The following is a 20000-nucleotide window of genomic DNA, read 5'->3' on the forward strand; positions in this document are numbered from 1 at the left end:
AAAGAAAGAAAGAAAGAAAAAGAAAGAAAGAAAGAAGAAAGAAGAGAGGAGGGGAGGGGGACAGAGAGAAAGGGAGAGAGGGGGAGAGCGAGGGGCGAAAGAGAAAGAGGGGGAGAGAGAAAGGGAGAAAAAAGGAGAGAGACAGAGGGAGAAAGAAAGAAATAAGAAAGAAAGAAAGAAAGAAAGAAAGAAAGAAAGAAAGAAGAGGAGGGGGAGAGGGGGACAGAGAGATAAAAGGGAGAGAGGGCGGGGAGAGAAAGAGGAGGAAAGAAAGAAAGAAAGAAAGAAAGAAAGAAAGAGAGGAGGGGAGGGGGACAGAGAGAAAGGGAGAGAGGGGGAGAGCGAGGGGCGAAGAGAAAGAGGGGGAGAGAGAAAGGAGAAAAAAGGAGAGAGACAGAGGGAGAAAGAAAGAAAGAAAGAGGAGGGGAGAGAGAAAGAGGGAGAGAGAAAGTGGGGAGAGAAAGAGGGAGAAAGAAAAAGAAAGGGAGAGAAAAAGAGGGGGACAGAGAGGGAGAGCGAGGGGCGAAAGAGAGAGGGGGAGAGAGAAAGAGGGAGAAAAAAGAAAGGGAGAAAGAAAAAAAAGGAGAGGGGACAGAAAGAGATAAAAGGGAGAGAGAGAGAGAAAGGGGAGAGAGAAAGGGAGAAAGAAAGAAAAGAAAGAGAGGAGGGGAGGGGGACAGAGAGAAATAGAGAGAAAGGGAGAGGGGGAGAGGGAGGGGCGAAAGAGAAAGAGGGAGAGAGAAAGAGGGAGAAAGAAAGGAAAAAAGAAAGAGAGGAGGGGAGGGGGACAGAGAGAAATAGAGAGAAAGGGAGAGGGGGAGAGGGAGGGGCGAAAGAGAAAGAGGGGGAGAGAGAGAGGGAGAAAGAAGAGAAAAAAAGAAAGAAAGAGGGGGAACAGAGAAAAAGGGAGAGAGAGAGTGGGGGAGAGAAAGGGAGAAAAAAGGGGAGAAAGAGAAAAAGAAAGAGAAAGAGACGAGGGGAGGGGAGGGGGACAGAGAGAGAGAGAGAGAGAGAGAAAGGGAGAGGGGGAGAGAGAAAGAGGGAGAAAGAAAGAAAAGAAAGAGGAGGGGAGGGGGGGACAGAGAGATAAAAGGAGAGAGAGGAAGAAATAGAGGAAGAGGAAGAGGGGGGGGGAGAGAAGGAGCCCTCTCACCCCGTTCGCCCCCCCCCGGAAAAAAATGCTGCCCGCTCTCCCTGGCTTGGAAAACACCCCCCCCTGCCGCATTTCCTTGGGGAGGGGAGGGGCAGAGGAGGGGTGTGGGAGGGGAGGCAGGCTGACCTGAGAAGCAAAGATTGGAGAAAGCCTAATTTTTTTGTGTGGGGGGGGCGTTTGAGGAGAGCAAGGGGGGGCGTGCGAACGGGCAGAACACCTGGGGAGGGGGGAATTCAATCCTGAAACCCCCCCATCCCCGCCTCAGAGCCTCCCCCGCCCCTCCCAGGCTCGGCGAAGGGGCCAAAGAGGGCCCGGGGGGGGGGGGAAAGAGAGGCTGGAGGAATCTCACTAATGGGGGGGGTCAAGGAGACTCCGCCCACCCCGATGGCACACACACCCCCCCCCCACCATCCCACCCAGAGAAATACCACTGGGGCGGAGGAGCAGAAGCGACTCAGGTGGGTCTCCTCCCCCCCTCCCCTCCTCTCCCCTCCCCTCCTCCGGGGGGGGTGTCTAGAAAATGGGGAAGGGGCGGCAGCGACTCTCCCCCCACCACCACTCCTGCAGACGGGAGGAGGGTCTTGCGGAAAGGGCCGAGGATAGAAGGGGGGGGCTCCGTTTCAGGAAAGTTTTTCCTGCTTCGGGGTCCGGCAAGAGGGGGAAGGGGCTGCGGGTGCCCTCCCCCGCCACTTTCCCGTCAACCCACCCCACCCCTCCCCATCCACCACCACCCCCACCCCCCAGCCACCAGATGAGCTTAGGACCTCGGAGGTCATCTTCTAGCCCGGCCCCCTGGAATCACAGAGGAACAGAGCGGGAAGGGACCTGGGAGGTCATCTAGTCCAGCCCTCGGCTCAAGCAGGAGACCCTGCCGGAATCATGGAATAAAGAATTGGAAGGGAGCATATTCCCTATTCCCTTCTGTTCTCTTCATGCTCTGTTTTATTTTATTCTGTGTTCTGTTCTGTTCCGTTCCGTTCCATTCCATATTTTCTATTCTATTATATGCTATTCTACTCTGTTCTGTTCTGTTCCGGTCTGTTCCATTCCGGTCTGTTTCATTCCGTATTTTCTATTCTATTCTATTCTATTCTGTTCTGTTCTGTTCTGTTCTGTTCTGGTCTGTTCTGTTCCGGTCTGTTCTGTTCCGGTCTGTTCCATTCCGTTCCATTTCATTCCGTATTCTGTTCTGTTCTGTTCTGTTCCATTCCATTTCATTCTGTATTCTATTCTATTCTGTTCTGTTCTGTTCTGTTCTGTTCCGGTCTGTTCTGTTCTCTTCCGGTCTGTTCCATTCCGTTCCATTTCATTCCGTATTCTATTCTATTCTGTTCTGTTCTGTTCCGTTCCATTTCATTCCGTATTCTATTCTATTCTATTCTATTCTATTCTATTCTATTCTATTCTATTCTATTCTATTCTATTCTATTCTATTCTATTCTATTCTATTCTATTCTATTCTGTAAGGGTCTCCTCCTTAATCAGGTGGTTGGACTAGATGACCTCCAAGGTCCTTTCCATCATCATCACTGTCATTGTTGTCGTTGTTGTTGTTGTTGTTAATCTGCCTCCCAAGAAGCCCCACCAGCCCAAGAAGCATTCCAGATAAACACACACACACACACACACACACACCCTGAAAGCTGGGAACAAGGAACCTTCATAAACAGGTGAGCACTTCCTGATATCCCAGGTATAAACAGGACCATAAAATGCACCTGGGACTTTGTCCGGGTGCAACCTCAGCGCTGTGTGGACAAGGCGGGTCTCTCCCCGTTATCTGTTCCTCGGTGTCCCTTTTCTGGCTTCTCAAAGATTAAATCTTTGTGATTTCTCCGGAGCTGATCCAGCAGGGGAGGGAGAGGTCCCAGGGCCCCATGGTCCACCAACCCTAGAAGAACTCTGGAGGCCCCCCCCCCCCCGGAAGGCAGGAAACAGTGAAACTTCAGGTGAGCCGGATCCCAGGCACAAACAGGGCCGTAAAATGCAGGCGCACCTGGGACTTTATCCTGGTTCAACCAGGGACAAGGCGTGTGTCTCTCCACCTGTCATCTGTTGCCCGGTTGCACTTTTGCTGGCTTCTCAAAGCTTAATCTCCTGCCTGGGGTGGGGGGGGGACTGGACTAGAAGACCTCCAAGGTCCCTTCCAGCTCTGTGATTCTATTCTATGCTATGCTATGCTATGCTATGCTATGCTATGCTATGCTATGCTATGCTATGCTATGCTATGCTATGCTATGCTATGCTATGCTATTCCTTTTTCCCGCCTTTTTCTTCTGTGTGTTCTGTGTATACTGTTTAATTTTACCTCAGGGTGTTCCTGTGTTCCTGACTGTCTTGTCTGCTCGTGCCTGAGGCGAACTGCGCTATGATTGGTTCCCTTAAATATAAAGGGGGCATTCCCCTCCCCCACCCTGTTCTGTGTTTTCTGTATACTGTTTAATTTTACCTCAGGGTGTTCCTGTGTTCCTGACTGTCTTGTCTGCTCATGCCTGAAGCGATCTGCGCTATGATTGGTTCCCTTAAGTATAAAGGGGGCGTTCCCCTTCACACACACACACACACACACCTTTTTTCTTCTGTGTTTTCTGTATACTGCTTAATTTTACCTCAGGGTGTTCCTGTGTTTCTGACTGTCTTGTCTGCTCGTGTCTGAGGCGATCTGCGCTATCATTGGTTGCCTTAAGTATAAACGGGGTGTTTCCCTCCCCCCCCCCCCCGCCTTTTTTTCTTCTGTGTTTTCTATATACTCTTTAATTTTACCTCAGGGTGTTACTGTGTTCCTGTCTTGTCTGCTCGTGCCTGAGGCTATCTGCGCTATGATTGGTTGCCTTAAGTATAAAGGGGGCGTTTCCCTCCCCCCCACCGCCTTTTTTTCTTCTGTGTCTTCTATATCCTGTTTCAAGAATGGTTGCGAGACTTGGGTTTGGCTCCTCTAAAGAAAAGAAGAAATAGGGGAGACATGATAGCAGAATTCCACTATTTGAAGGGCTGCCTCAAAGAAGAGGGGGGGGGTGTCAAACTATTCTCCAAAGCGCCAGAGGGAAGGATGAGAAACAATGGTTGGAAACTGATCAGAGAGAGAAGCAACCTGGAATTAAGTATGAACTTCCTGACAGTGAGGATAATTAACCAGTGGAACAGCTTGCCACCAGAAATCGTGGGCGCTCCATCACTGGAGATTTTTAAGAAGAGGCCAGACAGTCACTTGTCTGAGATGGTATAGGGCCTCGTGCTTGAGCAGGGGGCTGGACTAGACGACCTCCAAGGTCCCTTCCAGATTCTATTCTATTCTATTCTATTCTATTCTATTCTATTCTATTCTATTCTATTCTATTCTATTCTATTCTATTCTATTCTATTCTATTCTATTCTATTCTATTCCTTTCTCTGTCCCTCCTTTCTTTCTTTTTTTCCTTGCGCTCCATCACTGGAGATTTTTCAGAAGAGACTGTATTCTGGATCAAACTGTCGTTTAATGATTTTTCCCCTTGCTAAGACCCCTGTGCCTGGCCTGTATAAGCGGATACTATCATTGTTAACAGTCTTTGCCAGATAGCAGAACTCATGAAAGTATCTTTTATCGTCCAGAAATACCTTTATTTGCATGCCGAGAAATGTACAGCACTCAAGGTGAGGTAGATGATAAACGCACGATATTTCCAAGGTCAAAAGACAGTAACGACTCAGTGTCTGCACATGTGTCTGCCCTGCCATTTATGGAGGAGGAGATGAAACACAAAAGAACAAGAAGGAGGAAGTCCATCCCAGAAAGGGGAGGGGTGAAGGCACATGGTCAGGAGAAGGAGGATATACGTCAGAGAGTGGGAGGAGTTGGCTGACCCAGTTAAGATAGCATATTATAATTTCCCAAAACAACCACACTGTTGGAATAACCATGATCTCTGTTCCTATACATGTAGCTGGCTAGTACTTTTCTGGCTAGTACTTTTCTACCATGGAAAGTCTTCAGTGAACCATGTGTAAGGAAGTAAGCCATAAAAGTACTAGCCAGCTACATGTATAGGAACAGAGATCATGGTTATTCCAACACCACACGGTGGCAGCACAGTCTGAGACGGTATAGGTTGTCCTGCTCGAGCAGGGAGCTGGACTAGAAGACCTCCAAGGTCCCTTCCAGATTCTATTCTATTCTAAAGGGCATGGCGGGAGGAGGGTGTGTGTGACAGAATGTAGTGGAGCAGTGATGGGAATGGGAAGGCAAAGTCACATGGTGGGAGGAGTTAGGGTTACTAGAAGTTCCAGGACTGGATCATACCAGGCTTCAAGGACATTGACGAACTAGTCAAAGGGGGGAGGGCAACAGATAATGGGTGGAAAGACACGCCTTGTCCCTGCTGCACCCAGGTGGAACCCAGACAAAGTCCCATTTTACGGCCCGGTTTGTACCTGAGATCCATCACGGGCGCACCTGCATACTTTTATTTTTATTTATTTTATTTTAATCCCATTTATATCCCGCCCTTCTCTGAAGACTCAGGGCGGCTTACACTCTAAGCACAAATCAATGTGCTTAGCAATAGCCTTCATTCTATGTATATGCCTGCTTATTAGGGCTTTCACACACACACCAAGTGGCATTATTACAAAGTCAGCTTATTGCCCCCAACAATCTGGGTCCTCATTTTACCTACCTCGGGAGGATGGAAGGCTGAGTCAACCTTGAGCCTGGTGGGATTCGAACCTGCACTAATTGCAGGCAGCTGGTGTTACTTAAGGAGGCATTAGCCCACTGCTCCACCAAGGCTCTTAAGGTTCATCGTTCCCAGCATTCTGGGAAGGTTCCAGAGCTCTTCAAAGGCTGGTGGGGCTGGTGGACCGTGATCTGGGCCTTGGGACCCCCTCCCTCTCCTGCTGGCCCCGTGCCAATCAGCTCGGAAAAAATCACAAGAAGTCCCATCCATCGCTGGGTGATGTTGCAGTTCTGACCAGGTGACGGTGGGGTCTGCTATGAGCTGGCTCAAACCCCCCCACACACACACCTTGGCCCTTATTCCCGGGGCACACCTGCAGAGGGGATTCAGGGCCCACCTGGTTTGGGCAGCTCAAGAGAGAGAGAGAGAGCTGTGTGTTGGCCCCCAGAAGGGAGTGTCCGGTTCCTGGGCCCCTGGGTTTGGTTGGGCTTGCAGCCAGCTTCGGGGGAGACCCCGCATTCTGACCCACCCCTTGAGTATAGTCTACTCGTTCTGTGTCCCCCTCCGACAGGACGATTGGACACTGTCCCTCTCAGCCTTTTGAGCCCATCAAGACATGGAGATGGTTAGGCTGAGTGGACCCACCTCAACTCCTCACACCCGCAACAAAAAAAGCCCCCACACAGCCTCTTTCATAAGCAAGGAGATTTAATAAGATCTTTGGCTGACACAGAAATAAATGGCCTCCCTACTGAGTCCTCGTTGCCCAATGGAAGGAAGAAAGGAAGGAATCTTATCAAGCAGCTCTTAGGAAAACACGAATTCACCCCAGGAAAACAAGAAGGGGTGAGAAAGAACCTCAAGGCTTGATGCTCTTTGGCGCCAGTCCGCGCGAAGGGGGAGACGTTTTTCAAGATTCTCCTGCTGTTGTTACACCCATAACATCAAGCTCTAATATTTCTTGAGTTGGTGATTTCCTGGCCTGGCGTACCAGAAAGGACCGAGCGATGGGAAGCCCGAAAGACAGTGTCCTTCCTAAGGGTTCAGGCTGGTGGAGAATTAAGCTGTGGGGCCAGTTGATACCTCTGTGTGTGTGTTTGTGTGTATGTGTGTGTGTGTGTGTGTGTGTGTGTGTGTGTCTTCCCACTGAAGAAAGTCCTGTCATCCGAGGGGAGAAACCAGATTCTCAGGAGAAGAAATAGGCTCGGCGTGACTCAGCCACGAACCTCTTTGGAGGTCTCATGGCGAGGGCTGGGTTAGAACTTGAAGGGGGGAAATGCAGGGCTGTGGCCTTTGACAGAGCTGCCCCCTTGGAGCAGAACATCAATCAGAGAGGCTTTTCGGTGTCCGTTAGAGGAGAGGACACCACGACAAGCCACGTACTTCTTTGAAGTTGTTTATGTCTGCCCTCAGCATGTCCTCCGTGTAGCAAGTAGCATCCCCATTCTTGTACACGAGCTGATCAATCCTCTTCATCAGTTCGGCCCCCTGAGCCTCCCGTTCTTCTCCTTCGGCCTTGTTGTTGAAGGCCAGGCAGCGGTTCCCACACTGGGCCACCAGTTCCTGAAGCGAGCCGTCTCCCTGAGATATTGAATTCCTCCAGAGTCTTGCCTTCCAGGTGAACTTTGTGGGTGAACAATAAAAAGGTAAAGGTTCCCCCGCACACGCGTGCTAGTCGTTTCCGACTCTAGGGGCCGGTGCTCATCTCCGTTTCAAAGCCGAAGAGCCAGCGCTTGTCCGAGGACGTCTCCGTGGTCATGTGGCCGGCATGACTAGACGCCAAAGGCGCACGGAACGCTGTTACCTTCCCACCAGAGCGGTCCCTATTTTCCTACTTGCATTTTGACGTGCTTTCGAACTGCTAGGTTGGCAGAAGCTGGGATGAGTAACAGGCGCTCCCTCGGATACGCGGCACTCGGGATTCTGATCGACAAGCTCCTTCTCCTCCTGGGAGAAAACGTTGCGACGCATGAGCCACAGAATAACATGGGGACCCGGGGGGGGGCAAAACTTCATACACTTCATGAGTTCTGGAACAGTTTGGTACTCTGGAAACCCGTTGTCAAAAAAAGCCCGGCGTATCGACCACCACAATCTTCCTGCCATTCCACCATGCCTCCTCCTTTCGGCAACTCGAAGCGATTGACTTCGATGACATGCCGGAGGTAGAGACGTTCCTTCCCTGGGTGGCGTTTCCCGTCGCGCTTTTCCCACTTCCGGTTTTGCCCACCAGGACGATCCTCTGCTCAGGCCCTACAACCCAAAGGGGAGAAGAAACAAGATGGGGACCCGGTCAGCAGCGTACGGCCATCACACCCCTGTTCCCAACACCCAGGACAGTCGCCCCACCCACCCCCAGGGCCCAAGACTTTACCTCGGATGCTTCCAGCCATTTCCAGACAAGTCGCACAGCGCAAATCTCGGGGTTTCTGCATGAAAGGCGAAACGGGATCAGCCAAAGGAGAGGCTGCCTTGCTCGGAGGTTCCCCCCTAGAAGACCCAGGCAGGAATTGGAGGGGCCCCAAAAGAGGGTCACCCCCTCCTCACTGCCCTTCAGGCGGAGTCATCCTGTTCCTGAACCAGCTGGTGGACGCTGGAGACTGATACGTCAGGGAGTTCATACCCCTTCCTGGACCCCCTTCCCAGACCCCTTTCCAGGACCCCCTCCCTGAACCCCCTTCCGGACCCCCTTCCTGGACTCCCTTCCTAAGACCCCTTTCTAGGCCCCCTTCCTGGATCCCTTTCTCAGACCCCCTTCCTGGACTCCCTTCCAGGCCCCCTTCCTGGACCCCTTCCTAGACCCCTTTCCCGGACCCCTTCCTGGACCCCCTTCCCAGACCCCTTTCCTGGATCCCCTTCTCAGACCCCCTTCCTGGACCCCTTCCTAGACCCCTTTCCTGGATCCCCTTCTCAGACCCCCTTCCTGGACCCCTTCCCAGACCCCTTTCCTGGATCCCCTTCTCAGACCCCCTTCCTGGACCCCTTCCTAGACCCCTTTCCCAGACCCCCTTCCTGGACCCCCTTCCTAGACACCTTTCCCTGACCCCTTCCTGGACCCTCTTCCCAGACCCCTTTCCTGGCCCCCCCTTCCTAGACACCTTTCCCTGACCCCTTCCTGGGCCCCCTTCCCAGACCCCTTTCCTGCCCCCCTAGACTACTTTCTCGGACTACTTTCTCGGACCCCTTCCTGGACCCCCTTCCCAGACCCCCTTCCTGGGCCCCCTTCCTGGGCCCCCTTCCCAGACCCCTTTCCTGGGTCCCCTTCCTGGGTCCCCTTCCTAAATCCTCTTCTCAGACCCCTTTCCTGGACCCCCTTCTCGGACCCCTTTCCTGGACCCCCTACTCAGACCCCTTTCCCAGACCCCCTTCTTGGACCCCTTTCCTGGTCCCCCTCCCTGGACCCCCTCCTCCAGGAATGTTCCCCTCTCTCGCAACAATACAGTGATTACCCAGGAAGACACACACACACATACACACCCCGGAGATGGGATTGGGGGTCCTATGTGGGGGTGTTTGGAAGAAGGTCTCCCCTCCCTGCCCTCGATTCCATCTCTCCCCTTTTTTGGCTGCCCGGACAACAGAAACTTGAGAAAAGCAGCAAGACCCCTCCCCAAATTACTTGGAATATCCCCCCCCAAAAACAGCACAGGTGCTTCAGTGCCACACTGGTTGCGAAGTCCCTTCCCTTTCCCTCCCCCTCCTTCCTCTGCCTTTCTTTGCTAACAAGGAGGGGATCCCGAGTGATTCAGCTCTCCGCTTCCTTACATTAGGATCTCAGTTATCAAACTCCACCCGTTGGCCTCCCTCCCTCCCCCCCCCCCGATAGTCTGTCCTAACACGAGAGTCTCGGCTGTCCCACCCACCCATCGGGAGTCTCCCAGAATTGAGGAACGACTTGATGCCCAGAAAGAGCCGTCGCCCAGTTGCACTCCTCCTGCCCCAGCCTTTGCCCACTCTTGGCACTTCTGGGGAATGGGGGGGGTGTCTCATCCGGATGGAGGGATCAGGAATCCCCCGTGGTAGCTGGATCTGCTGCTCTCCGGTGCTGCTTCTCGGCCCGATTTCCTCGCCCTTTGAACGGCTGGTGGACGTTACGACAGGGAAATTAGCGGGCCAGCAAAATGCCCTGGACTCATTGACTTGGGCGTCTGTAAAGCATTCGACGAATGGGAGCACAAGAGGGAGGAAGAATCAGCAAACAGGTAGGAAAGGAATCAGGTCTGAAGGGAAGTCGGAATCCGGGATCACAAGGAGCCCCACCAGTCTTAAAGAGGTCCAGAACCACCTGGAAGGCTGGGAACTTTGAGCCTTCAGGCAAGCCCATGATGGATCCCAGCTACAAACAGGGCCATAAAATGCAGGCACACCTGGGACCTTGTCCGGGTTCCAGCTGGGCGCAGCAGGAGCAAGGCGGGTGTCTCCACCTTGTTATCTTTTCCTCGATTTCCCTTTTGGCTCCTTCTCGAAGATTTTTCCCAAGTTGATTGGCATGTGGCCAGCAGGGGAGGGAGGGAGGGCTCCCGGGGTTCCAGTCATTGTCCGGCCCTTCCTTGCTTTCTCCTCATCTTTGCCTGTGCTTTGCCTCGCAAGATGGCTTGCGCAGAAGAACTGCGCCCTGCTTTATCTCCTATTTTCCTCTGCCGTAAATGGCGCTCCAGAGTTCGTAAGTCCTCTGCCTTGTGGGCAGGTGGAGGCTGGTGGGCTGGAGCGGGGTGGGGGCTGAGTCGGGAGCCCCGATTCAGAGGTTGCAGGGCCCAAATCTCCAAACGTCTCTGAACAGTGCACCCAACGCTATTACTTTCCCGCCGACGTGGTACCCGTTCATCTAGTCGCAACTGCAGGCTTTCAGACTGCTGGCTCAGCAGGAGCTGAGGCCAGCAACAGGAGCTCACCCCCACCGCAAGGCGTTCGGGCCTTGCACAGCCAACCTTGCAGTCAACCAGTCCGGCGGCTTGACTACGTAAACCCAGAGAGAGTGGGTGACTTCTAGGTACGGTTACCACATTGTATGTCTGGGGGCGGTGGGCGAGACAGAGAGTAACCAAACTGGAAGGGGCCTTGGTGGTCTAATAGTCCAACCCCCACTGGACAAATGGCTCTCTGATCTTTTCTTAAAAGCCTCCAGTGTTGGAGCACCCAAACGTCTGGCGGCAAGCTGTTCCACTGGTTAACTGTTCTCAACATTCGGATGTTTCTCCTGACTTCCAGATTGCTTGTCTCCTTGATTAGTTTCCCTTACTTCTTGTCTGGCCTACAGGTGCTTTGGAAAACAGATTGTCCCCCTCCTATCTGTGACAGCCCCTCAAATACTGGAACACGGCTATCACATCACCCCTCGTCCTTCTCTTCATTAAACCGGACATACCCAATTCCCAGCAACCGTTCCTTGTGTGTTTTGGCCTCCAGTCCCCTGAATCATCTTCTCTGCCCTCTTTCCAGAGTCTCAACCTCTTTTTTACATCGTGGTGACCTAAACTGGACGTCGTATTCCAAGGGTGGCCTTACCAAGGCTTTGTAAAGTGGTACCAAGACTTCACGTCGTCTTGATTCCGTCCCTGTGTTGACGCAACCTTCAGGGCCCCCTCTGGCAACCCGCCCCACCGCAGAACACACACACACACCCAATCTTCATCCACGCCAGAAGAAGCACCAGGAACCAGTGTGTGTGTGTGAGAGAGAGATGGAGGGAGGGGGAAGGAAGAAACTAAATGCCCCCAAGGACCCTGTGGAAAGTCAGTCCCCCCAGAGAAGGAACTCTTAAAAGGGCAGAATATTATATTTCCTCAAAAGATCTTCAAGAGGCAGAAAAGCAGGCCCAGTTTTTCTTAATAGCCCCAGGTCTCCCTCCCCCTAGCACAGACGTGTCAAACACAAGGCCCGGGGGCCGGATCCGGCCCGCGAAGTGGTTTCATGCGGCCCGCAAAGCCATCCTGGAAACAGTGAGGGAATGGCCCCCACTGCCTTGGCCCTGGCCCAGAGACCCTCCTTCTGCCAGAGACCCTCAGATCTGCCGCACTCCTGCCCAGGCCCCCATAGGCACCCTTGATGCCAACGATGTAGAGCTGGCCATGCCCACCCAGTAGGCCACACCCACTCCAGCCACACCCAACCAGTAGGCCACGCCCACCCTGGCCATACCCACCCGGCTCCTTGAGGGCAACCGCAATGCTGATGCGACCCTCAATGAAATTGAGTTTGACACCCCTGCCCTAGCAGAAACCAGCTCTGTAGAAATGCCGATGTGATCATCCCTTCAGGAAGGCCGGAGGCCTCCAGCTAGAAGCTTAGGAAGACAGAGACACCTCAAATCTACATACCCCACCCAAACTCTAGGACAGGATATAATGGGATTAACCCACAGATGCCACAGACTCAGGTCAAAGTAATATGACACAGGAAATACAAAGCCTCAAACAGGAACAGGAAGCCACCTCAAGAGCCCGCGGGGGTATAAAAACCCACTCCCTACATGTGCTCTCTCTCTCTCTCTCTCTCTCTCTCTCTCTCTCTCTCTCTCTCTCTCTTTTCTTCCAACGCCATCTTTCTGTCTGGCTCTCCTCTTCAATAAACTGCAACCTTCTTTCCAAAGCAGTCGCCATGTTGTTTATTCCCGGCTTGGACTGGACCCTGATGAAGACGTTTCCTTCGATAGCCCTGTCTCTTCTGGGGGAAGCCTCAGCATTCAGGGGGCACCCAGCCAGCCCATTGGAGCCCCCACCTCTCTTGCCCGGGACCCACAGCCATTGCCTGTTCTCAAAGTCCGTTTTTCCGCAGGGGGAGGTTTTCAGAGGGGGGGCAGGGACAGCCTGGAGGGTCCGGATATCACCCGCTGCTAATGCGGGGGGGCTTTTTCCCCTCCCCCCGAATTTTAGCAGTCACCTTTCAACTTGGGGAGGGGGCGTGGATTCACTTCTGCTCGCCGATGGGAAAAACAAGCAGAGCAAAAGAGCTCCTGGTGTTAGAATGGGGGAACCTTGAGGCCATCTAACCCAGCCCTTGCATGGGGCAAAAAGCCAGCCAGATCTGTCCAGCCTTCACAAGGACGCTGGTCCATCTCTAAAATATTTTTTTTTGGGGGGGGGGGTTCTGTTAGGATTTGGTTTCTAAGAGTTGGGCAGCCTTCTCAATCCTACAAATAGATATCAATGCTTTCCTGGAACATGGCTGCCCTCCTGAGTGGGCCAACCTGGTCAGGCTGAGTGGACCAACCTGAACAGTCTTCCCAGCTCGCTCTACACACACACACACACACACACACACACAAACCAACCACACACAGCCTCTTTCCTAAGCAAGGAGGAGATTTAATCAGATCTTTGGTTGAGACAGAAATGCCCTCCCAACTGAGTCCATGTTGGCCGACGGAAGGAAGGAAAAGAATATATCAGGCAGCTGTTCCGAAAGCAAAGATTCAGCTCAGGAAAAACAGGAAAAGGTGAGAAAGAACCTCAAGGCTGCCTTGCCTTGATGTTCTTTGGTACCAGCCGGAGCAAACGGCAGACATTTTCAAGATTCTGCTGCTTATAATCTGTAATATTTCTTGTGTCGGTGGTTTCCTGGCCTGGTCTACCTCAAAGGACTGACAGATGGGGAAGCCGCAAAGAGTCTGTGCTTCTAAAGGAACAGAGGTCCAGGCTGGTAGCGAATTAGGCTGAGGGGGGCGGCTAGTTGATGTGGGGACAGGGCAGGATCTTCCTCTGCCCTTGGAAGAAAGTCCTGTCATCTGAGGGGAGAAACCGGGTTCTCAGGAGAAGGAATCAGCTCAGGGTGATTCCGCCACGAATCTCTGACTTTGGGGTTCTTCGGCGGTCTCCTGGCAAGGGCTGGATTACAACTTGGAGAGATGGGGGGGAATGCAGGGCTGTGGCCTTTGACAGAGCTGCCCCCTTGGAGCAGAAGAGAGGCTCTTCGGTGTCCGTTAGAGAAGAGAACACCAGGAGAAGTTGTTTATGTCTGCCCTCAGCATGTTCTCCGTGTAGCAAGTAGCATCACCGTTCTCATAAATGAGCTGATCAATCATCTTCATCAGTTTGGTCACCTGAGCTTCCCGTTCTTCTCCTTTGGCCTTGTTGTTGAAGGCCAGGTGGTTTCTCGAGCTGTTCTACCTCGAAGGATGGGCAGATGGGAAAGCCCCAAAGAAAATATGTGGCAGCTGTTAGGAAAGCAAGGATTCACCCCAGGAAAACAGAAAGGGGTGAGAAAGAAGCTCAAGGCTGCCCTGCCTTGATGCTCTTTGGTGCCAGTCGGAGCAAAGGGGAGACACTTTCAAGATTCTTCTGCTGTAATTTATACCTATAAAGTCCAACTCTAATATTGGTTGTGTTGGTGGTTTACTGGCCTGGTCTTCCTCAAAGGACTGAGAGAAGGGAAGCCCAAAAGAAAGTGTCCTTCCTAAGGGTCCAGGCTAGTAGAGAATTAAGCTGTGGGGACAGTTGATACTAGGGGGGGCAGGATCTTCCCATTGAAGAAAGTCCTGTCATTCAAGAGGAAAAACTGGGTTCTTGGGAGAAGGAATCAGCTCAGGATGACTCCGCCATGAATCTCTGACTCGCTTCTTTGGCGGTCTCCCGGCGAGGGCCGGATTACAACTCAGAGCAGAAGGGGGGGAAATGGAGGGCTGTGGCCTGTGGCAGAGTTGCCCCCTTGGAGCAGAGGATCCAGTAGAGAGGCTTCTGGGGGTCTGTTAGTTAGATGATATGACACAAGCCACTTTTCCCCTTGTAATAAAGATCATCTCCATTCTCAAATACGAGCTGATCAATCATCTTCATTAGTTTGGCCACCTGAACCACCCGTTCTTCTCCTTCGGCCGCGTTGTTGAAGGCCAGGTAGCGGTTCCCCCAGTCAGCAGGAAATTCCTTTTGATCTTGCAAATTTGCAGCAGAGTCGCCTTCCGGCTTACCTTTGTGGGTGGACAAGAGGATCGTATAATTCCTGCCGTTCTCACTGGTAATCTCTTTGATCATCCGAGCAACCTTCTTCTCCTCCTCGGAGAAACGGTCAGAGCGCATGATGCAGAGAATAACGTGGGGACCCGGGGAGCATAACTTCATATACTCGCTCAGTTCAGCAGCATGTACCCTCTCTGGACCCCCGGTGTGGAGGAAGCCAGGCGTATCGACAACCACAATCCTCCTGCCGTTCCACAGCGTCACCTCCTTTTGGCAACTTTTTGTATCTGGCACAGGTGACATCCCAAAGACTTTCCTTCCCAGGATGGTGTTTCCCGTCTCACTTTTCCCACTTCCGGTTTTGCCCATGAGGACGATCCGCCGTTCAGGCCCTACAACCCAAAGGGGAGAGGAGACACGAAGGGCAAACCAGTCAGTCAGCATATGGCCATCACAGCCCGTCTGTCATGGTTGACTCGCTAAAGCCTGAGACAGACCCAACACAACAAAGTGATTCAGCTGGGAAAGTAGTTGGATCGTTCCCAAAACAAAGTGATCGGTGGACCATGGGCAGTGGGAGGAGGAGGGGGGAGGAGGGAAAACTCTCCGATGCTGTTTGTGTACGAAATCATTAGAATCGGCTTTTTCTGCTTCTGTAACCACATGAAAACTTCAGTGAAGTCAGGGCTTTTTTTGTCATAGAACGCTCAGAACGGAGTTCCGGCACCTTTTTTGGATGGAAACTTGTAGGGTAGGCAAGGCGGGTTGTATGACATGTGTGAGTTCCGGCACCTTTTTCTTTTACAAAAAAAGCACTGAGTAAAGTTATTCTCTTGGTAAAAAATAAACGTCCTAGGAGTTTCTTTTGCTGTCTAACCGAGCGGGACGGTTGACCTCCTCCGCCCTCCACCCAGGACAGCGAATCCCACCCAATCCCTGCCCCCCAGGGGTTACAGACTTTACCTCGGATGCTTCCAGCCATTTCCGGATGATTGGCACAGGCCGAATCTGGGGATTTCTGGATGAAAAGCGAAATAGAATCAGGCAAAGGAGAGACTTGCCTTGCTCGGAGGTTGCCAAGAAGTCTCCTTCCCCCCAGAAGACACAGGCAGGAATTGGTGGGAGGGGGTTAAAAGAGGGTTACCCCCTCCTTCGCCGCTGCTGTTGAGGCAGAGTCATTCCTGATCCCGAACCATCTGGAGGACGTAGGAGACTGCCCTGGGGGACTGTTCACACCCCTTCCTGGACCCCCTTTTCCAGGAGTGTTCCCCTCTCCAACATCAGTAGACTGATCACATTGTGTGCACAGGTAGTTTTCGAGTTACAACCATTCCCGTCCCTGCCCCGCCCTCCATTCGAGCTCTCCTTGTTTGGCTTCCTGGAGAGAACCCAGCTGAAGGAGCAAGCCTCTCTCCAAATTACCTAGAACAGGGGCATCAAACTCGCAACGTCACATGATGTGTCACGACGTATCACGACTTTTTTGCCGGCAATGGGGTGGGCGCGGTTTCGCTATGATGCATCTGGCCCACGGGCCGGCAGTTTGACACCCCTGACCTAGAATGTCACACACACACACACACACACCGCAACAACAGAGGTGATTCTGTGCCACACTTGTAGCTACGCCCCCTCCCTTTCTCTCGCCCTCCCTCCTCTGCCTTCCTTTGCTAACAAGGAAGACGATTCAACTGTCCGGTTCCCAATGTTGGAATCTCGGCTACTAATCTCCACCCATTTGCCTCCCTCCTCTGCCCCCCCCATTGCCTTTCCTAATATGAGGCTCTCGACCCATTGGTGTCACCCAGAGAGAAGGGAACCCTTGCTCTCGTGTAAACAGAGCAGCTCCACCAGATGCCCAGAAAGAGCGCTGCCCTTGCCCAGTTCCACGCTGCCATTTAGTTCTGTTCTGTGGCATGTTGGTCTCGTACCTTGTAGCATCTCTCCACCATCTCCATCAGCTCCGAGATCTGCCTCTCCCGCTCCTCTCCCACAGCCTTGTTGTTGAAGCCACAGAAGCGGTCCCCGCACTGCCGGATCAGCTCCTGCAGTGCCTTGTTGTCGGACTGTTTGACGTACTCCTGCAGGGGGACCCCTCCCAAATCCTCCAGGCAGGTGAAGAGGACGATTGTGTGCCCGGTGGACTTGTCTCCAAAGATTTGACAGACACGCTTTGCAGCTACCACATCTTCCGCGGTGAAGCGCCCCACCTGGGTCACCAAAATAAAGGCGTGGCGACCTGACTGGCACATCTCAAGGCAAGTTTTCTTCTCTGATTCCAGTGACTGACCAATCTCTTCGGAATCGAAAAGGGCTGGTGTGTCAATCACAGAAATCCTCCTGTCCTTCCAGCTTCCCTGCGCCTTTTGGCACTTCAGGGTGGTGGCGTTTATCGACAAGATGGACTCGAACTCCCTCCGGCCAAGGATGGTGTTGCCCGTGGCGCTCTTCCCACCCCCAGACTTTCCGACCAGGATCAGTCGAAGTTCGGTGTCCTCTTCTGTGAGTTTGGAAGATAATGTTATAAAAAGGAATCGAGATATTCCTCACAACATGTCGGGGCGTTATTAAGCAGGCTGGAAATGGGGACAACTTTGGAAGAGAGTCACCCCTGACCTGCAGTGGTTCAGGGATCTTTTCATATGAATCTCCCAGAGTTGCTACAATGGGCTGCTCAGCTGTCCAGATTCCCACAACCTGTGAACCCCACTTTAGCAGATGTCCGAATACAGCCAGCGTGTCCAGCCCCCACGAGCAAAGCTGGAGCCAAACAAATTGAGCCTGAGCTGTGAGGAGGCTCAGGGCTGCTGGTCTGTGCTGCGTGACGATGGCCCCGGGCCTCTGTACGGGTGTAAGACTGCTGGGTGACTACGCCAGACGCCATCCAACAGGATTGGATATGCTGATCGAAGTTTACCAGCTGCAAGCGGGACTGGCAACTCTATCATTTAAGTGCCACGGCCACCAAGCAAAAAACCACATGACCGTGGTTTTTCACTTCCGGTTCCATTGTGAAGGGAATTACCAGGGTTGTCAACTGAGACACCACAGGACACCTGATCTGCATTGTGAGATCGGCGTCATCCGTCGATTCCACTTCTGGGAACCTAGATGGAAAACTTGCAAAGGGCGATCCCATCACCACGGGAGACTGCAATGGTTGTGCTGGTTGGGAAGTGCCTGAAGGATAATCGCAAGACTGTGCGATGCTATGATGGCCATAAATGTGAGCACTGGTCAAAATGTTATTTGTGTCTTTTTCCAGACTGGTTTTAATTTTTTTTAAAAAAATAAACATGTTTTTAATTCTGTAAACAAATAATACCATTTGAAAATAACTAAACATTTACTCAACATACATATTGCTGCCAAAATAAATGAAGTAACAAAAGCGCCAAACAATAAATTTAGGCACTTAAAACCAACATTCAATACCACAGTAGTTTCTAGGCACAAAGTTTTGTGGTTTTAATTTTGATCACTAAATGAGGCAGTCAGTAAGTGAGGACTGTATGCATGTTTTCAAGACCTGATCACCATTTCTGTTTGTGCCTTTTTCATGTGAGGGTCCCAATGCTGAGAAGGACCCTCCATGTGCAGGCGTGGGGGGGGGGCGGCTCAGTCCTGTGTTTGCCTGCATTTTTGTATACATAAATATATTTTACATTTATATTCACAGCAGACAAGACAGCAACATCTTGAGATAGAACAGAAATAGGAATAGAATAGAAATGAGTAGAATAGAAATAATAACAGAAATAATAACAGAATAGAAATAATAGAATAAATAGAATAGAAATAAGAATAGAATAAATGGAATAGAAATAAGAATAGAACAGAATAAATAGAATAGAAATAAGAATAGAATAGAATAAATAGAATAGAATTTATTTTATTTATTTATATTTAAATTTATATACCGCCCTATTCCCGTAGGACTCAGGGCGGTTTACAGGGAAAATTAAAAGAATAGAGGGTTATAGGATTAGAAGGGTAGAGATAGAATAAGGAATAGGAATAGGAATAGGAATAGGAATAGAATAGAATAGAATAGAATAGAATAGAATAGAATAGAATAGAATAGAATAGAATAGAATAGAATAGAATAGAATAGAATAGAATAGAATAGAACAAAAGTTGGTCCTCCCACCTTTGGCATTGTTTCCCTTCACTTTATAATAGAATAGAGCTGGAAGGGACCTTGGAGGACTTCTAGTCCAGCCCCCTGCTCAAGCAGGAGGACCTAAACCATCTCAGACAAGTGACTGTCTGACCTCTTCTTAAAAAACTCCAGTTATGGAGCGCCCACGATTTCTGGTGGCAAGCTGTTCCACTGGTTAATTATCCTCACTGTCAAAAAGTTTCTCCTTAATTCCAGGTTGCTTCTTTCTCTCTCTGATCAGTTGCCAACCATTGTTTCTCATCCTGCCCTCTGGTGCTTTGGAGAATAGTTTGACACACACACACACACACACCCTTCTTTGTGGCAGCCTCTCAAATACTGGAATTCTGCTATCATGTCTCCCCTATTTCTTCTTTTCTTTAGAAGAGTCAAACCCAAGTCCCGTAGCCATTCTTGAAACAGGATATAAAAGAAACAGAAGAAAAAAAGGGGGGGGGAGGGAAACGCCCCCCTTTTAAGGCAACCAATCATAGCGCAGATCGCCTCAGGCACGAGCAGACAAGACACCCAGGGACACAGGATCCTCCTGAGGTAAAATTAAACAGTGTACAGAACACACAGAAGAAAAGAAAAAGGGGGGAGAGGGAAGGGAAACGCCCCCCCTCCTTAAGGCAACCAATCATAGCGCAGAGCGCCTCAGGCACGAGCAGACAAGACAGCCAGGGACACAGGATCCTGCTGAGGTAAAATTAAACAGTATACAGAACACAGAGAAGAAAATAGGGGGAGGGAAGGGAAACGCCCCCCCCTCCTTAAGGCAACCAATCATAGCGCAGATCGCCTCAGGCACGAGCAGACAAGACAGCCAGGGACACAGGATGCTCCTGAGGTAAAATTAAACAGTGTACAGAACACACAGGGGAAAAAAGGGGCGGGGGAAGGAAGGGAAACGCACGCCCCCCCTTAAGACAACCAATCATAGCGCAGAGCGCCTCAGGCTCGAGCAGACAAGACAGGCAGGGACACAGGATCCTCCTGAGGTAAAATTAAACAGTGTACAGAACACACAGAAGAAAATAAAAAGGGGGGAAGGGAAACGCCCCCCCCCGTCCTTAAGACAACCAATCATAGCGCAGAGCGCCTCAGGCACGAGCAGACAAGACAGCCAGGGACACAGG

The 20000-nt window shown here is 51.5% G+C and overlaps 1 long non-coding RNA gene across 1 annotated transcript in view; it reads right to left on the reverse strand.

The window, feature by feature from the left end:
* Positions 1-20000, reverse strand: part of LOC310650467 — a 376544-nt gene that overhangs the window by 238295 nt on the left and 118249 nt on the right. The window lies entirely within an intron of this gene.

This window comes from Vipera ursinii, assembly GCF_947247035.1.
Source record: "Vipera ursinii genome assembly, contig: SUPER_Z_unloc_1, whole genome shotgun sequence".
NCBI classification, from domain to species: Eukaryota; Metazoa; Chordata; class Lepidosauria; order Squamata; family Viperidae; genus Vipera; species Vipera ursinii.